Consider the following 19,751-nt stretch of genomic DNA (forward strand, 5'->3'; position numbering starts at 1 on the left):
AAGCCTGCTGGACTCCCAGGTGGGGTCCCCCGCCCTCTGAGACAAGAGGCGGGAGGCGTGCCTGGGCCCTTTTGGTTCTGCTGAGCCTAAGCACCTCCCTCCACCCCCCACACCCAAGAGATTTTCCAACCCTGTGAGTCCTAAGCATAGGCCCCGCTCACTGCCCAAACCTCACCCCTGCTTAGGCCCCGCCCACCACAGCCAAGGCCTTTTCCACCTTTTTTTTTTCCTCCTCCTCTTTTTTACTATTTTGGTTCTATTTTACCTTCTGGTTGTTGTTTCATCTACATTTTTATTTTTTTTCTAACATAGCTGTTAGCTTCCTAGTCTAATTTTACTTTTTACTTTGTTATTGTTCACCTTTTTTTTTTTTTTTTTTTTGCTGCCCCACTCGGTGGGAGCTCTGAGTCTGAACCAATGAAATAACAGAGAACCTCAGACGCCAGGGAACAGTCATAGGAGTGAGGTCGCCTGTAGGTCCTCATCTCAGCACCAAGACCCAGCTCTACCCAAAAGCCTACAAACTCCAGTGCTGGAAGCCTCAGGTGAAATAACCAGTAAGACAGGAACACAATCCCACTCATTAAAAAAAGGAAAGAAAAATGAGACAGCAAAAAAATATATCACAGATGAAGGAGCAAGGTAAAAACCTACAAGACCAAATAAATGAAGAGGAAATAGGCAATCTACCTGAAAAAGAATTCAGAGTAATGATAGTAAAGATGATCCAGAATCTCGGAAATAGAATGGAGGCACAGATTGAGAAAATACAAGAAATGTTTAACAAAAATCTAGAAGAACTAAAGAACACACAAACAGAGGTAAACAACACAATAACTGAAATCAAAAGTACATTAGACGGAATCAATAACAGAATAACTGAGGCAGAAGAACGAATAAGTGAGCTGGAAGACAGAATGGTGGAAATAACTGCCGAGGAGCAGAATAAAGAAAAAAGAATGAAAAGACTTGAAGACAATCTCAGAGACTTCTGGGACAACAATAAATGCAACAATATTTGAATTATAGGGGTCCCAGAAGAAGGGAAAAAGAAAAGGTCTGAGAAAATATTTGAAGAGATTATAGTGGAAAACTTCCCTAACATGGGAAAGGAAATAGTCACCCAAGTCCAGGAAGCATAGAGAGTCCCATACAGGATAAAACCTAGGAGAAAAACACCAAGACACGTATTAATCAAACCAATAAAAATTAAATTCAAAGAAAAAATACTAAAAGCAACAAGGGAAAAACAAAAAACAACATACAAAGGAATCCCCATAAGATTATCAGCTGATTTTTCAGCAGAAACTCTGCAGGCCAGAAGGGAGTGGCAGGATATACTTAAAGTGATGAAAGAGAAAAACCTACAACCAAGATTACTCTACCCAGCAAGGATCTCATTCAGATTCAACGGAGAAATCAAAAGCTTTTCAGAGAAGCAAAAGCTAAGAGAATTCAGCACCACCAAACCAGCTTTACAACAAATGCTAAAGGAACTTCCCAAGGCAGGGAACACAAGAGAAGAAAAAGACCCACAAAAACCAACCCAAAACAATTAAAAAAATGGTAATAGGAACATACATATTGATAATAACCTTGAATGCAAATGCACTAAATGCTCCAACCAAAAGACACAGACTGGCTGAATGGATACAAAAACAAGACCCATATATATGCTGTCTACAAGAGACCCACTTCAGACCTAGGGATACATACAGACTGAAAGTGAAGGGATGGAAAAAGATATTCCATGCAAATGGAAATCAAAAGAAAGCCAGAGTAGCAATACTCATATCAGATAAAATCAACTCTAAAATAAAGACTGTTACAAGAGATAAGGAAGGACACTATGTAATGATCAAGGGATCAATCCAAGAATAAGATATAACAATTATAAATGTTTATGCACCCAACATAGGAGCAACTCAATACATAAAGCAATTGCTAACAACCATGAAAGGGGAAATCGACAGTAACACAATAATAGTAGGGGACTTTAACACCCCACCTACACCAATGGACGGATCATCCAAACAGAAAATAAATAAGGAAACACAAGCTTTAAATGACACAACAGACCAGATAGTTTTAATTGATATTTATAGAGCATTCCACCCGAAAGTGGCAGAATGCACTTTCTTCTCAAGTGCACACAGACCATTCTTCAGGATAGATCGCATCCTGGGTCACAAATCAAGCCTCAGAAAATTTAAGAAAATTAAAATTGTATCAAGCATCTTTTCTGACCACAGTGCTATAAGATTGGAAATCAGTTACAGGAAAAAAACCTGTAAAAATCACAAACACATGGAGGCTAAACAGTGTGTTACTAAATAACCAAGAGGTCACTGAAGAAATCAAAGAAGAAATTAAAAAATACATAGAAACAAATGACAACAAAAACACAACAACCCAAAACCTATGGGACGCAACAAAAGCAGTTCTAAGTCAGAAGTTTATAGCAAATCAATCTCACCTCAAGAAACAAGAAAAATCTCAAATAAACAATCTAACCTTACACTTAAAGCAACAAGAGAAAGAAGAACAAATAAAACCCAAAATCAGTAGAAGGAAAGAAATCATAAAGATCAGAGCAGAAATAAATGAAATAGAAATGAAGAAAACAATAGCAAAGATCAATAAAACTACAAGTTGGTTCTTTGAGAAGATGAACAAAATTGATAAACCCTTAGCTATACTCATCAAGAAAAAAAGGGAGAGGACACATATCAATAAAATTAGAAATGAAAAAGGAGAAATCACAAATGACACTGCAGAAATACAAAGGATTATAAGAGACTACTACAAACAACTATATGCCAATAAAATGGACAACCATGATGAAATGGACAAATTCTTGGAAAGGTACAGTTTTCCAAGACTGAACCAGGAAGAATTAGAAAATATAAACAGACATATCACAAGTAATGAAATTGAAACTGTAATTAAAAATCTTCCAACAAACGAAAGTTCAGGATCAGTGGCTTCACAGGTGAATTCTATCAAACATTTAGAGAAGAGCTAACACCTATCCTTCTCAAACTCTTCCAAAAAATTGCAGAGGGAGGAACACTCCCAAACTCATTCTACGAAACCACCATCACCCTGATACCAAAACCAGAAAAAGATATCTCAAAAAAAGAAAATTATAGACTAGTATCACTGATGAATATAGATGCAAAAATCCTCAAGAAAATACTAGCAAACAGAATCCAACAACATATTAAAAGGAACATACACCACGATCAAGTGGGATTTATTCCAGGGATGCTAGGATTCTTCAATATATGCAAATCAATCAATTTGATACACTATATTAACAAATTAAGGAATAAAAACCATATGATCATCTCAATAGAGGCAGAAAAAGCTTTTGACAAAATTCAACACCGATTTATGATAAAAACTCTCCAGAAAATGGGCATAGAGGGAACCTACCTCAAGATAATAAAGGCCATATATGACAAACCCACAGCAAACATCATACTCAGTGGTGAAAAACTGAAAGCATTTCCACTAAGATGAGGAATAAGACAAGGATGTCCACTCTCGCCACTCTTATTCAACATAGTTTTGGAAGTCCTAGCCACAGCAATCAGAGAAGAAAAAGAAATAAAAGGAATACAAATTGGAAAAGAAGAAGTAAAACTGTCACTGTTTGCAGAGGACATGATACTATACATAGAAAATCCTAAAGATGCCATCAGAAAACTACTAGAACTAATCAATGAATTTGGTAAAGTTGCAGGATACAAAATTAATGCACAGAAATCTCTGGCATTCCTATACACTAACAACAAAAGATCAGAAAGAGAAATTAAGGAAACAATCCCATTTACCACTGCAACAGAAAGAAAAAAATACCTAGGAATAAACCTACCTAAGGAGGTGAAAGACTTTTACTCAGAAAACTATAAAACACTGATGAAAGAAATCACAGACAACATAAACAGATGGAGAAATACACCATGTTCTTGGAGTGGCAGAATGAATATTGTGAAAATGACTATACTACTCAAAGCAATCTACAGATTCAAGGCAATCCCTATCAAACTACCAATGGCATTCTTCACAGAATTAGAACAAAAGATTTTACAATTTGTATGGAAACACAAAAGACCCCGAATAGCCAAAGCAACCTTGAGAAAGAAAAACGGAGCTGGAGGAATCAGGCTCCCCACTTCAAACTATACTACAAAGCTACACTAATCAAGACAGTATGGTAATGGCACAAAAACAGAAATATAGATCAGTGGTACAGGATAGAAAGCCCAGAGATAAACCCATGCACATATGGCCACCTAATTTACGACAAAGGTGGCAAGAGCATACAATGGAGAAAAGACAGCCTCTTCAATAAGTGGTGCTGGGGAAACTGGACAACTACATTTAAAAGAATGAAATTAGAACACTACCTAATACCATACACAAAAATAAACTCCAAATGGATTAAAGACCTAAATGTAAGACCAAACACTATAAAACTCTTACAGGAAAACAGGAAAAACACACTTTGACATAAACCACAGCAAGATCTTTTTTGACCCACCTCTTAGAGTAATGGAAATAAAAACAAAAATAAACAGATGGGACCTAATTAAACTTCAAAGCTTTTGCACAGCAAAGGAAACCATAAACAAGACGAAAAGACAACCATCAGAATGGGAGAAAATATTTGCAAATGAAACAACGGACAAAGGATTAATCTCCAAAATCTACAAACAGCTCATGGAGCTCAGTATCAAAAAAACAAACAATTCAATTAAAAAATGGGCAGAAGACCTAAATACATATTTCACCAAAGAAGACATACTGATGGCCAAGAGGCACAGAAAAGATGTTTAACATCACTGATTATTAGAGAAATGCAAATCAAAACTACAACGAGGTATCACCTCACACCACTCAGAACAGCCATTATCAAAAAATCTAGAAACTATAAATGTTGTAAAAGGTGTGGTGAAAAGGGAACACTGCACTGTTGGTGGGAATGTAAATTGATACAACCACTATGGAGAACAGTATGGAGGCTCCTTAAGAAACTAAAAATAGAACTACCATATGACCCAGCAGTCCCACTACTGGACATATACCTTGAGAAAACCATAATTCAAAAAGAGACATGTACCACAATATTCATTGCGGCACTATTTACCATAGCCAGGACATGGAACCAACCTAAATGGCCATCAACAGATGAATGGATAAAGAAGATGTGGCATATATATACAATGATATATTACTCAGCCATATAAAGAAACAAACTTGAGCTATTTGTAGCGAGGTGGATGGACCTAGAATCTATCATACAGAGTGAAGTAAGTCAAGAGGAAAATACCATATGCTAACATATATATGGAATCTAAAAAAAATGGTTCTGATGAACCTAGTGGTAGGGTAGGAATAAAGACGTAGACATAGAGAATGGACTTGAGGACACGGGGTGGGAGGGGGAAGCTGGGGCAAAGTGAGAGTAGCATCGACGACGTATATACACCACCGAATGTAAAATAGCTAGTGGGAAGCAGCAACATAGCACAGGGAGATCAGCGCGGTGCTTTGCGATGACCTAGCCAGGTGTGTTAGGGAGGGTGGGAGGGAGGCTCACGAGGGAGGGGATATGGGGATATGTGTATGCATATGGCTGATTCACTTTGTTGTACAACAGACACTAACAAAGTATTGTGAAGCAATTATTCTCCAATAAGGATCTATTAAAGAAAAAAGTTAGGAAGAATTTATGAGAATGTATGTGTGCTTTTTCAAAAGTTTCACTCTTTCAAAAGTTTCATTCTGCTAACATATATTTCCTCAATTTAGTCAGGCAAGGACTACAAACAGTGATCTTCAACATGCCTGATCTATCATCTGAAAGTACTTTAGATTATTGTTGCAACCAATGCATTGGAATGACTGTTAAATTTGTTTGGAAGCAAAGAACTAAACGGGAATCAAAATAGGGAAAGAATGGTGGGTGGTACGCATGCTCATGACAGTTGCTCCACAAATACTACTTTGTATCACACATTAAACAGGCACTGTGCAATACACTAGGATGGGATTATGTCATCCCTACTCTCATGGATATTAACTGCTGCTGGTACGTCGACAATGACAAAACCGTTTGCTAAACACTATGAAGTGTTTTGTACTGAATACCCTGGTAATATATGAGGGTCTCCTAAATAATAAATGTTGTAAGTTATTCATCACTTATCATGCATTATGCACTTATTCTTCACAAATCTTAGCTCATTCTGCCTTTGCTAACAACCCTATGAAGCAGCTATTACCATACGTCATAGGAAAATAAAATAAAGATCAGAAAAGGCTATATAGCTTTCCCAAGAGCATGAAGCTAATGAGTAGCAGAGCTGAGATTTGAACACAGGCCTCCTAATCCCAAAACCGATACTTAAGAAGCAGGAATGGCAAACCAGTAGAGGCACCTCAGATATTATTTTGAGGATGCTGAAAGGCTCAACAGGAAAGAGTGGTGTGATTTATTACTAATGTCTGTTATGGGTGTAGAATAGAAGAGTGACACATAAGAGCACAAATACCGTAACTGACATTCTATTTGAAACATGCTACCTCTCATGGCTGTACCTTGCAAACAAAATGTGAGGATGAGGAGGGAGAAAGGTGAAATATATGTTATGCTTAAATTAGGTGGGATTAGTAAAGTGAAGTTGAGATCCGGCTCAAATGCCATGTTCGCTTTAATTTTTTCTTTTTTTTTCTTTTTGAACACCAAGAGTTTATTCTTGGTTAGTTTGTTAGTCACAGGGCTAACCACAAACTTCACTGAGATGGTTGATATCACAGCCAGACTGCCACTAAATACAAATCTAATCTGTTGGTCTAATCTGAATGCAAACTTTTTTTTTTTTCATAGAACACAAAGAAGGGAAATGAGAATATCCTTCTTGAAATGAAACAATTCCTTTACCAAAAAAAAAAACTCCATAGAAATATTTAAATTTACAATATAGTTTAAGCTGTTAGTTCCCTAGCTTACCACATATAGAATAAGTACATATGGGATATGAATGTTATCCAACACAACATGGCTCTGCATCATGAGGGTAGGTAATGCTTCAGTGTGGTTAGAAGGCTCTAAGTCATAAACTGATGTATCAGATCACCTTTTTTTAAATAGGAATTACTAAACTCCACTAATTCACACTCAGGTTAACATTTTATTCCTATACTGCACAGGTCGAGGGACAATATATGAAAAGCTCTAAACCCAATGAAGATGATACTTTTCTTTCACTTCTATGATTTTAGGATATCTATGAAATCTCTAAATTTTATTATAAAATAGTTTTAAATAAAATGAAACAGATACTAATCAAATCCTAACAGGAGTCCAAAACAGAGTGAGTTGTTATGATATACATAGGCTCACGTGATTCTGGACAGAGTTGTGTTTCCAGTGGCTAAATGAATTTCAGTGATCGTTTATTCCTGAGGGTACCATGGATGGGATTACGCATTTGAACAAAAGTCTTAATTATGATACACTTACTGTGTTGTCAGTGTACACAAGCTTTTAATCACATTACTCAGGAAATAAATACAAAGCCAGGAGTTTGCTGTCAGCACAATGATAACTCTATCTGATCAGAGCCAAACAGATGACTAATTCTATTTGTCTAGCTCTGTCAGACATGTAAGTGCCACTTTCCAGAGGTGATGTGGTTGCTTGCACACTGTCACAGGAGCCAATAGAGAAACAGTGGCATATCTTGGAAATTTCTCATCTGGTTGAGATTCTCTCGGATAATAAAAGTAATATCTGATTTATCTCTGTATATCTATTTATCTAGTGAAGGGCCTTGATATAGAAGGCGTCCAATAATTATTTTTGAGTAATAACTATTCATTCCATAACTATTTAAGAATTCTTGTAATAACTACACTATATATGAAAGGAGTTTCCTACTTCTTCTATCATTTCTTGGATTGGTAATCTGGTAAAGAGCCTATACTCCTGTTAAGTACTATCTAAGTACTTGATAGAATAAATTACAAATATAAGTGAAGTAAGAGTATGCATGCTTTGGAAAAAATGGGGGTAATTTTGTTGATAAATGCATCTTGATGTGCATTATACACAATTTCATGCAATCTTAGGAAAAAACGGATTTCAAAAAGAGAAGGGTTCTCAATAGAAAATATTTTCACCAAAGTTTGCAAATTTGAAGCTTTCCTCTTACTTCTCTGATAAGTTCTAACCCTCTGATACATTCCTAAATAAGTGTATGCATGTTTCTCTCTGGCTTCCATTCAGGCATCAGAGAGCCCCATATACTGTGTACCTCACCTTTCTCTCAAACTTCTTCCCCAAATTCCTCTTCCTTATGTGCAGCTTATTTTAACTAGGTGTTAAAACAATATGATTTTGCTAATATCCATTAATGTGACCATAATTAATAAGGTAATTTTCCAAGGAGCATTTGTTCTTTTTCAGGATAGTTGCTTACTCACCCACGTATATGTCTAATCACACAGTTTTAGGCATCGTGACAAGTATTCTTGGGGGTGGCCCTATGAACATGATGTACCCCTCTTGCTATGACTAAATCTGGTCCTAGTTTTCAAATGACCCACGTGCTTATGTTTTCTATTAATTTTGTGAAAATGTTCTTTAAAAGACGCTAGCTTAATATTAATTATAAATTCACTACACACTGCATTAAAAATACCCAAAGTATATGTATATAGTTCCAATTTAACCTCTTTCAGGAATGAATTTTCTGGAGACTATATTACACTATGTGTAATATGCATTTTTAAACTACCTTTATGAAACGTGAGCACGCCAATTATTCTCGGCAAACGAATTTAATTAGTTTACACAGTTTATCCCTCCTGAAAACAAAATTACTTAGAAATTAGAAAAGATGAGAGCTTTAGAGCTCTAGTCAAGAAGTTCGTGTACATTCCCGCATTCTGAAAATACCTCTACGCGGACTCACACTGAAAACGCTACTTCCTCAGCAGAAGGAAGGGGTCCAGAGAGCTTTCACTCCTCACCAGTACATATGCCTCCTTTATCCCCCACCGATTTTAACAAACTTATCTCCACAGATACTTTGTTCCTCTTTCTTCTTCCTCTTAGTTACATTTTCCTTCACCCTTTTCTAATGTGTAATTGACTATCTCCTGTGTGCCTGCTGTGCTGAGGCCCTGTTGAGCTTGAGGGATATTCACAGAGGGCACATGTCATGTTCTATGTCTCTTGGGCATGTGTAGAACAGCACATTGGAAACTGTACCTTGTAGCTTGAACCATTAATAGGTTATGAAAGCAATTTAAAGAAGGATTAGAGAATTTCTTAAATCATGGACTAGACTGCGTGGGAATGGGGCAGAACACGCAAGAGAGCATTTCCTGCATAAGAGTAAAGGGTAACCACTGTTCAATAGAACTTTTGAGTCACTGTGTGTGTGTGTGTGTGTGTGCGTGTGTGTGTGTGTGTGTGTAGTAGGTTGCAATGTGAAATATGTTACTGACTCTGGTTCATAGTCAAAGGGTTCAGAAAGCCACTTTAATTAAGGAAATGAGATCCAGTTGCAGTCTTCACAGCGGCAAAGTCTACTTCATCATCAAACGCAAATAGCGCTCCCTCTTTATAATCCAATATAGTGACTACTAGCTTTTCCCTCCTATGGCTAAACATGCCATAATATAATTTTTGATAGCTTATGTGACTAGTTTGTTTATTCAGCTATTCTTATAATGTTATTTTTAACCACACGTTATTCTTAATAAAGTTTAAACAAAAAGAGTGTTTCACACAGCTCACTGCATTCACGGGCATATCACAAAAATGAGAATCTTCTTTTGAATTACAGAGGGAGCTGACCTCAAGAGATTTAAGATCTCACATGATCAAAAACTTTGCTTCCTTGCTACTTAGCCTGTTTGATCAAGAGTAAAGATAATCAAATACAAATTTAAAATGAAATAGATTTTAATAATACATGTATATTACCTCAATCCTCACAGTTATTCATGAATCTAACCTAAGAATAAGGATCTTTATCATACATTTTCTTTCAAGAAATTTATTTAATTAAGAACACCTTATTGCATATATATCAAGCACTAAGTGCACATAAACTAACTGCAAATAAGCAATAAGATTTCCTTGGCAATCTCAAATAGCAATTCCATTTCCCCCACCATGTAGAAGTGGAATTTTATTTAATTTCTACATTGGCTATGAGAATCAGTACCCACTTGCTTTGCTATTTAGTCCTATAACTTTCCTGGGCTTCTAGGCAGCTATTAAATCTTGGAATTGGATTGGAATTCCTTTGAAAAAATTTGTCTTGGCATAACTCTTGTTTCTGTTTTCTATGGTACTTGATTTCACCTTTTTGACTGCTTGAGCTATATGCCCTTCTCTTTCACTTTCTGGGAAGATACGAAACAATCTCGTTAAAATCTCCATTGCTTTTCCTGTCTCAAAGAGAGGTAGTCCTACCCCACAGAATTCTCCAGCATCTTCATTGCCTGTCCAATTCTTCCATCCCTACCTTCTTTTAAATTCTTCAATTTACTTAAAAAAGTAAAATAATGAATTTATCATAGCTATTTCTGATTATCATCATCAGTATTGTGATGATTATTGTGGAAATATGCTTCCTGTGATATTCACGTGATTTAAACAGTTAAGGTTATGACTTCTTTTTCTGAAACGATGCTTTAAAATATTCAGCGACATAACTCACTTCAACTTCAAATACTGATTTTCCATATGGCTCCCAAGAGACGGCAGTTATGGTTATTTAAACATGTAATGAACAATAATGTTTTGTATAGGCAAGAAGTAGAACTTATGTATCAGGGGGGTCCAGAGTTAACTTGACATATGAATAGCACATACACAGATCTGAGCAAATAATAAGAATTTACTCTGGACGGTGGTTATCAGCAGAACATTCGGTCCTGTTGCTCGTGTACCAGATGTAGCTGCTTTGACACTGGGAGGGAGTACGCACGAGAGCATTTGCAGGGCTGCACGGAGTAGCCAAAGTTTTGAGGACAGAGTTCACACAAGGACAGCACTTTGTCAGAATTTAATATTTGGTGAACAAGCTGGTCTCAAATCTGATGTTAGTAATCTTCCAGCCAATGTGGGAGTCTGTCTTCCCGGCAGTGAAGTTACATGTGCTCTGCCACCATAAATACCCTTGCTGCACTCTCTCTTTTTTTTCTGTGAAGGCTTCCTGATGCTGTTCAGGTGAGTACTCTGAAGCTGACTCTGCTGGCTTCTGATTTTCATTTGCCCCATTTAATTTTAAAGTAATGTATAGTATTCTTTAACTTCTACTTTTACCACAGGTGTTTTTATGGTAGAACTGTGTTCCCCAAAAAGATATGTTCAAGTCCAAAGCCCTGATACCTTTAAATGTGACCTTACTTGGCAACAGGGTCTTTGCAGATGTAATCAAGTGAGGTCACAGTGGAATACAGTAGACCCTAAATCCAGTTTGACTGGTGTGCTTATAAGAAAAGGAGGAGAAACAGACACATGAGAAAAACACCATGCAACAGTGGAGACAGGTTAGAGTGATGCACCTCCAAGCCAAGGACACCAAGGACCACCAGCATGTGTGAGAAGGTTAGGATTAAGCTGTTATTCTACAGGAACTCAGAATTTCAACCACCTTTATAGTTGTATTGACAAGAAAGAGACTGGGGACTAAAACAGCCGCTAGAGGACTGAACGCGGAAGAGCAAGAGAAACACACACACACACACACACACACACACAATAAAGAAAGAGAAGGAATGGTGAAACTTTGAGCAATGAAGCTGGGTTTCCTCCCTTCTGGAGGTGACAATTGGGAAGGTGACTGTGCTTTGCTTTTTCTGAGACTTAGAAGCTTAAAAAATGTAGTGATTGTATCTTGGATACTTTATGGTTTTACGAGAATCTAATCTAGGGTCAAGCAGGAGAGGTTATGAGCAGGAGCTCCATAGCACCTCGGAGCCTTTGTCTTTTCTCTAATCCCAAAGTTAATCTTGGTTATGCATCATGTAGGTCAATGCCAGGTCATATAGAAACGAAAGCCTACATTTGAAGGAGAAAATCGCTCTCACTAGGTTTTATTTTATTGTAGTCTTTATTATTTGCCTAGAAAAGTTCCCCTTGGAACAATCTCCCTAATAGCTCCAAATTATCTATTTCATGATCTACAAAATCTAAATTGGCTCCATTCCTATTTAAAATGACACTTTCTCCCCTTCCTCTTCCATTTCAAACTTCTTCCACCTCATTTTATAAGCTAAGAAAAGCTCCCTGACTTATTGCCCCTAAAGTACTAACTAAATATTTCCCATAAAAATTTCATTAAATAAGGTATACAAAAAAGAGAAATTATCCCATGTATATATTTTAGATTTATTATCTTTCATTTAAATTTCAATTTATATAAGTACATGCTTATTTTACCCTTTAATTAAAGTGATAATATTTACAATATATATTATATATTATAAATAAAATAAATATATATAACATATGTATTTAAAAGATAGACTTGAATTACCAATCCAGAATTTAAAACTTCACTAATCCTCCCATGAACACCCTCATTGAGAAATTTCTGGTAAATCAATGTTTAGATAGCATATTGAGAAATAGCACAAATTAAAGGAAGCGCAGTTATTGACCATTACGTGGTGCAACACCATGTTGCACACATTCTACCCTATACACAATATTATTTAATTCATTTACTGTGTCAGAGAGATGTGCCTATATCTACTGAGACACACAGAATGCAAATACTTCCCTGGGTTACAGAACTAGCAACAGGAAAAGCTGGAATATAAATTCAACTTTGTACTGCAACAAATCTAAGTCTATGTTCTTTCTACTCTTCCATCTGCGTGTGTGTGTGTGTGTGTGTGTGTATGTGTACCCACAGACATATACATCAGTGATTAAGAACACTGACTCGAGTCAGTTTCCTTGGATTCAAATTGCAGCTCCATGTATCATCTATGTCTCCTTGGGCAAGTTAACTAATCTTTTAATTAATTAATTAATTAATTTATTTATTTATTTATTTATTTAACATTTTTATTGGAGAATAGTTGATTTACAATGTTGTGTTAGTTTCAGGTGTACAGCAAAGAGAACCGGTTACACATATACATATATCCACTCTTTTGTAGATTCTTTTCCCATATAGCCATTACAGAGTATTCAGTAGAGTTCCCTGTGCTATACAGTAGGTTCTCGTTAGTTATCTATTTTATACATAGTAGTGTGTATATGTCAATCCCAATCTCCCTATTTATCCCTCCCCTCATGTTAATTAATCTTTATGGGGCTCACCTTCCTAGGGTATAAAATGGGGTTAATAATAGTACATTTTTTGTAGGACTATTGTAAACATTAAATAAGTTAATATTTCTTTAATTTTTAGAAAGTACCTGCCACATGCTAAGCGCAAAAATCAGTACCATAAGCTGTAAGTATTAGTTTATTCATACCAATACTTAGGTGTTTCTTTGTGTGTATAGAGTCATCATGATGGTGATTATATAAACCACAAAATATTAAATACAAAGTGCCCAATTTTATTGTGAATATAAAATGTATTGTTTTCACAAGATTTTATGAGTTAAAGCATTATACATGAATATGGCAAAAAAATTTACTCAGCAATTTCTTAGCACACACAGTATATAGGTTCAATTATAAAAATTTAACAAGAAGTCAGGATTATCTTACAAATGTATCTACTGTATTTACTATGAAATACTCATTTACATATATTTTACATATATTACATATATACATATATATCTGCCTGAATATATATAACAAACTATGGGAAAACTAGAGAAGCTATACAGATTGATAGAAAATATGCTAATTTTTAGGAGATTTCAATTGAACCTAATCTCTGTTTTTCTGTGTTTCAGTCTACACTAACAATCAATTAGCAAATGCTTGCTATTATATTTAAAAAGGGCTATTATTTTAATGTCATATTTTTTGATGCCTAGTACAGTGCCTAGCACATAGTCAATACTCAGTAAATATTTAGTGGATTTATCGACTGTTCTTAAGGAAATTATAACATGTAGACAACAAGAATGTCATAATCTTCATGATTTCCAAACACATGGGGAACTATTTGATAATACCTTTGCCAGTTTCTTGCCGCATATTCTTTTCCTTTGAGAAAAAAATAAAATTTCCGATTCAGGGCTCCAACTGCTATGCCAACTAATACTAATACATCAGTTCTTGTTTTTACTCTCAGCCTAAAGACAGACTCACCGACAAGATGAAAAGCCATATAATTTATACATCACTTAATTTAGTCCAAAATGTCCCTAAGTGTCTGGCATCCAGGTCTTTAAGAAAAACTTTGAGGATTAGTCTGTTACCTAAATCTTATCAGATATGCTTCACAGGCAAGGCATAAAAACTATTAGGAAAAGGGAAATACAGTCTTTGGGCATATGGTTTAGGAATGTCCTCTGGACTATTAATGAACAAGTAATCAAATTACCTTTCCTTTCCTTTTTTTTTTCCTCCTCTCTTGTAGAAAAAGTACGGAGTAGTAGACCTTAACTGAGTAAAGGTGGGTTTTCTTAGCTATCTTTATTGATTAAATATTCAACAATAAGCAGTGTACAGTTGTGTTACCTGACACGAACAAAGGAGCCAGAGCCTCTAAATCAAACACAGGAAAAGCCAAGATAGATGAATGAAAAACCTCATCTGTAAAACAGAGGCTGGAGACCAGATGCTCTCCCAGGTCCCTTGATGCTTTAATGCCGCATTAGCAGTATTAGCTTTGTAAAATGGTAACGCAGTAGCGATGGAAATCAGGCACCACAGATCACTGCTTATGCTCCTTCAATCAGCAGAATAGGTTAAACTCTAAAAGTGATCTTACTAAGCATGAGATTTCTGAATGTTGAGCTGGGGAGAATTAATTTTGTTTATGATTCATAAGTGTAATTATTTTGATACAAGCTAGGATGAAATCTTCAATCGATACATAATTTAAAGAGACTTTGTGAAAGGCAATAGAAAAGATTTTGGAAGGTCAACAAAGTTGTAGTAAAACTATGTACTTGATACTGAACACTTCTTCACAGGTCACGTCATATAAGGAATTTCACTAGTCGCCAGTGAAATATTGGGGCCATCTGCTGAATTCCATTGATAAGGAACTTTATTCAGTACACCCAGTTGTAAACTTTTGGACTACGGGAATTTTCATTTTGGAGTTTTCTGCACTCCATTATATATGTTATTTCCCAAAATATAGGCCTGAATAATTAAAGGATCCTCCAATATGATGGCAAATATACCTATAATATAAGAGGGTTTTTTAACATATGCAGCAGTTGTTGGCAGTGCTCACAGCCATATCAGTGTGTGTTTGTGTGTGTATGTCTGTTTGTGCTCCCCTCACCTCATTTCCAGGTTATCTACATTTGTATACCTGAAAGCTCTTTTGCTGTAACCTTGGAAGTTTAGGATAGAGAGGCAGGTTAGAAATACAAGGCAATTAACACCTCCCTGGGAGCAGCCCTCAACTAGTATTCTCAGAAATTGGTGGGTCAATGCATCAGCCTACCCTTGCCATAAGTAGATAAATCGAGGCATGTGCTTTGCAGCATTTCACAGGGGGAGTGAGTTTCAGTCATCCGTATGGAAGCCAGCTGTCATCCCTCCCCTTTGGCACCTTTCTATTTCCCTTCCATGTTCCATGCACTTTCCAAATACACTATTTGAACTCTAATTCTGCTTCTGAAAGAACCAAAACTTAGACAATGTGCCTCTACATTCTTTAAATAAACATTTGCTTAGTACCTCATGTGTTCTAGTTACTAGATATACAGCAGTCCCTGCTTTAATGGTGGATAAAAAGAAAAAGAAAAAAATAAAGAGAGGAAGCGAGAGAGGGAAGAAGAAAGGGATGGGGAGGGAAAAAGGAAGAAAGGAAGGAAACACAGGTGTGTGTGGAGGGAGGGAGGGAGGGAAGAAGGGAGGGAGGGAAAACAAAGGAATAGGAAATCAAGGGAGTGCAGAGGATGGGGAATAGGGTTATGATGACCAGGGAAGACCTCACTTATGATATTGGAACAGAGGCGAGGAAATGAACAGGTTATTCATGTTAGTGTTGGTAGAAGAAATGTTCTTGGCTTAGAAAACAGTGGTGCAAATGTCTTAAGTCAGAAATATGCTGACATTTTAGATAAAGAGCAAGAAGACCAACATGTCTGGAATGAAGTAAACAGGAGAGTAATAAGAGGAAGTCAGGGAATATTTTGCAGGGACAGCTTAAGGACCTTCGCTTACATGCTGAGTGAAAAGAGAAGCCACAGAAGGTTCTGATAAGAGGAGTAATGTGATCTAACTTGAGTTTTAACACCATCACTCTGGCAGTATTGAGAAGAGTCTGGGGGATTCTGGGCACATTTTGATGGCAGAACCAACAGGATTTGCTAAAGGGTTAAAAATGAGGTGGGGGGACTTCCCTGGTGGTTCAGTGGTGAAGACCCTGTGCTTCCACTGCAAGGGGCACGGGTTCAATCCCTGGTCAGGAACTAAGATCCCACATGCCACAGTGTGGCTTTAAAAAAAAAAAAATGAGGTGGGAAAGAAAGGGAGGATTCAGGGATAATCCTAAGGTTTCCGATTTCAGTAGCTGGATGGCAGGAGATAAGGGAAACTACAGAAGGACCAGGAATTTGATTATGGACATGTTCAGTCTACAATCTCTTTGAAATCCAAGTGAATAAGTTAAGTATGCAGGCAGACCTAAGAATCTAGAATTTCTTAAGAGTTAAGGGCTGAAGATATACATTTAAGAATTGTCAGCATGGAGAGGTAACTTGAAAGCCCTAAGAACTGATGAAATCATCTGGGGAGAGAATAGAGAAGAGAACACTTCTGAGGACTGAGCCCTGAGCACACCAGTATTCACAGGTTCTAGATGATAAGGATGAGACAGCAAAGGACACTGAGAAGAAGCAGGGAATGAAGGAGGAAGAGGACCAAAACATAACGGTCTGTATTTTTGTCTACTTTTCTGTAAGTTAAAAATTTTCTGAAATAGACATATATTCCTGTTATTTAAAAAAATTAAACAGGTAAATTTTTGTGCTCCCACAATAACTAAAATATAATACAATTTTTTAAACTAAAGTCCACAACAATTTTCTTACTTATTACGTAAAATCTAATATTACTGTTAAATATAAAATTAAAAAAAATTTTTTTCTGTGAATGAGGTTATAGACCACATATATTTAGAGTTCTCTAAAACAGCTATTACCAGGGAATATATGAAGCTAAAGTTGAGATAAATGTGGTTAACTTCAAATTGTAATGTACATACGAATCATCTTGTAAGCTTACTCATATATATTTTTTCAGATTGAAGAGGTCCATGAAGGAATCTGCATTTTAAATAAGAATCCTGAGAATTTTCATTTTACAGAGGAGAAAAACAAAACAGTTTTCGAGGGATTAAGTTATGCAAGTTCTCACAGCTACTAAGCAGTGAAATTGGTATCTGAATGCAGATGATAGAAGCAAAATACATAATTAGGCATTAAAGGAACACATCATTCTTTTAGAAAAAGCTGAATTATTTTAAATAAAAATGGCATAACCTACGTACGTGATCAAAGAAAAAGTCATATGAAAATGCTTGCTTTATAAGGCATAGTAGTATAATGGAAAATGAAGAAAGTCTGTGATTTTGCACCCAAACTCTACCATTTAGTAACTGTGTGGCAATAAGCAATTTACCCGACCTACCTGAGACTCAATTTCTTCATCTGTAAAACAGAAACATCTATCCTCACAGAGCTTACAATGGTTTCAAAACTCAACTAAAACATTGATTTCTTAATCTAGAATGTGCTGTAGTTCTGAAGTGTGAAGTCATCATATATGTATACTAAATGTGAATTACTGTACACATATAAAATTATTAGAAGCAAAATTAAATGCTTCCCAATAAATGGATGCAAACCAAACAGCCCCTTATATTCAGACGTAGCTGAGTATAAGCACCGTTTGTAGAGGGGTGAATTTCTTCTTCAGTAGTCCCAGTCATGTGTCGTCTCCATGGCTTGGTCTGGCACCTCCTGGGAGCCATTCACACTATCTCCAGGTTCTAAGAACTGGGATCTTTACTTTTTCCCTTTTAGTCATTAGGAGAGACAAGCTTCACTCGATTTGACTCTGTGAGAAAGTTCTTGTCTTCTGCAGGTCTATCCCAAGATATATACAATTGTGAAAGGTGAACAGAATGAAATCTTTCAAGAAGTAATGGTCACCTTCCATCTTCTAGCCAGTGTGTCTCCAGAAACACCAGCAAGATCATTAAGGCATTATTAATTTCACAAAACATTAAAAATATAAATGATTTTAATAATTGGCCATGATCCCTTGGCCACCTTTAAATTAGCATCCATCACCTACATAGACATCCACATAGACATGTGTCCATGCTCTGTGAACAAATTAGGCTCACTTCCTTTAGCACTTTACCATTCATTTGCCGCTTGTCTTTAAAGTAATAAACATCATACCTCAAGAAGTAATTGTTCATATAAAGACATTAGTTAACATCTATTCATTAGCTAAGAAATAGGAAATTATTTTTAATGGATCAACCAACTTAAATGCCAATGGCACAACTTGTAAAAGTTGCTGAAAATCTATGGGGAAAAGAGACAAAAATAAATAATGGCAGAAATGACAATATGTCTTCACCTTTATGAGTGCTATGTGTCAGACACTGTGACATGTACCCTTTGGCTGCATCATTCAATTTAATGATCAAAACAAATTAAGAGTATTATTTAATTATGCATAATTAGAGAAACAAAATTTTAAAAGTTAATAATTACGTAAGTTCACCTAGACAGTAAACAGTGGAACCAGATTTTCATCACAGGTGAACCAACTCCAGAACTTTCCCTTTTAACCATTGCAACTTACTACCTCCAGTTGTCTCTACTGTGCTGTTTCATGAGTTGGAGGATATTATCATTCTCCCATTGGTAATTAACAAAATGGTAAATAATATTAGATATTTATAGCATTATCATTAACTATCCTTACTATTCCTAGTAACAGGAAATTTTTGATTTGAAATAACTGTAACAAAATACCTACTTTTATTTTTAGTCACCTGAAGATATCTTTCATAGGTTTGGTTTGGAACAGTGACTAAATCTATCCATATTATACTTTGACCCTCTGGAAACCATATTTAATTTTAGGATTTCAGGAAAAGTTCTTTTCTATTAGTGCTGGATAAAATCTCTATAGTTCACCCAGCCAGTTCATCTTCTTGTTTCCTCGAAATTCTTAATTTCAGCCATCCCAAGATGACTGCAGTTAAAAGATCTTTTGGCAAGGGAAGCCTTAGACACAAGTTTTAGATTACTTCTCCCCACCCTAGTTGGTAAAATGGGAAAATCTTGTATTGACTACAATTGTTCTGTTAACACACAGGGAGGGAGAAGCCATTTATTCAAACAGATTTTTCTAACTTCAGTTGTTCCCCAGTGTAAAAAAACAGGCAGTTTGAGAAACTCATTCCCTTTTTTCAGACCTCTTGGGAAGTTTGCAAGAACTACTCCAATGTGCTAAATGGTACCCTAGTTACTCTGAAAATGCGTGTACCTAACAAAATACCCCACTCACTTCTCAGATGTAGCTTATTCTT

Source organism: Eubalaena glacialis, chromosome 9 (genome assembly GCF_028564815.1).
Source record: "Eubalaena glacialis isolate mEubGla1 chromosome 9, mEubGla1.1.hap2.+ XY, whole genome shotgun sequence".
Taxonomy (NCBI): domain Eukaryota; kingdom Metazoa; phylum Chordata; class Mammalia; order Artiodactyla; family Balaenidae; genus Eubalaena; species Eubalaena glacialis.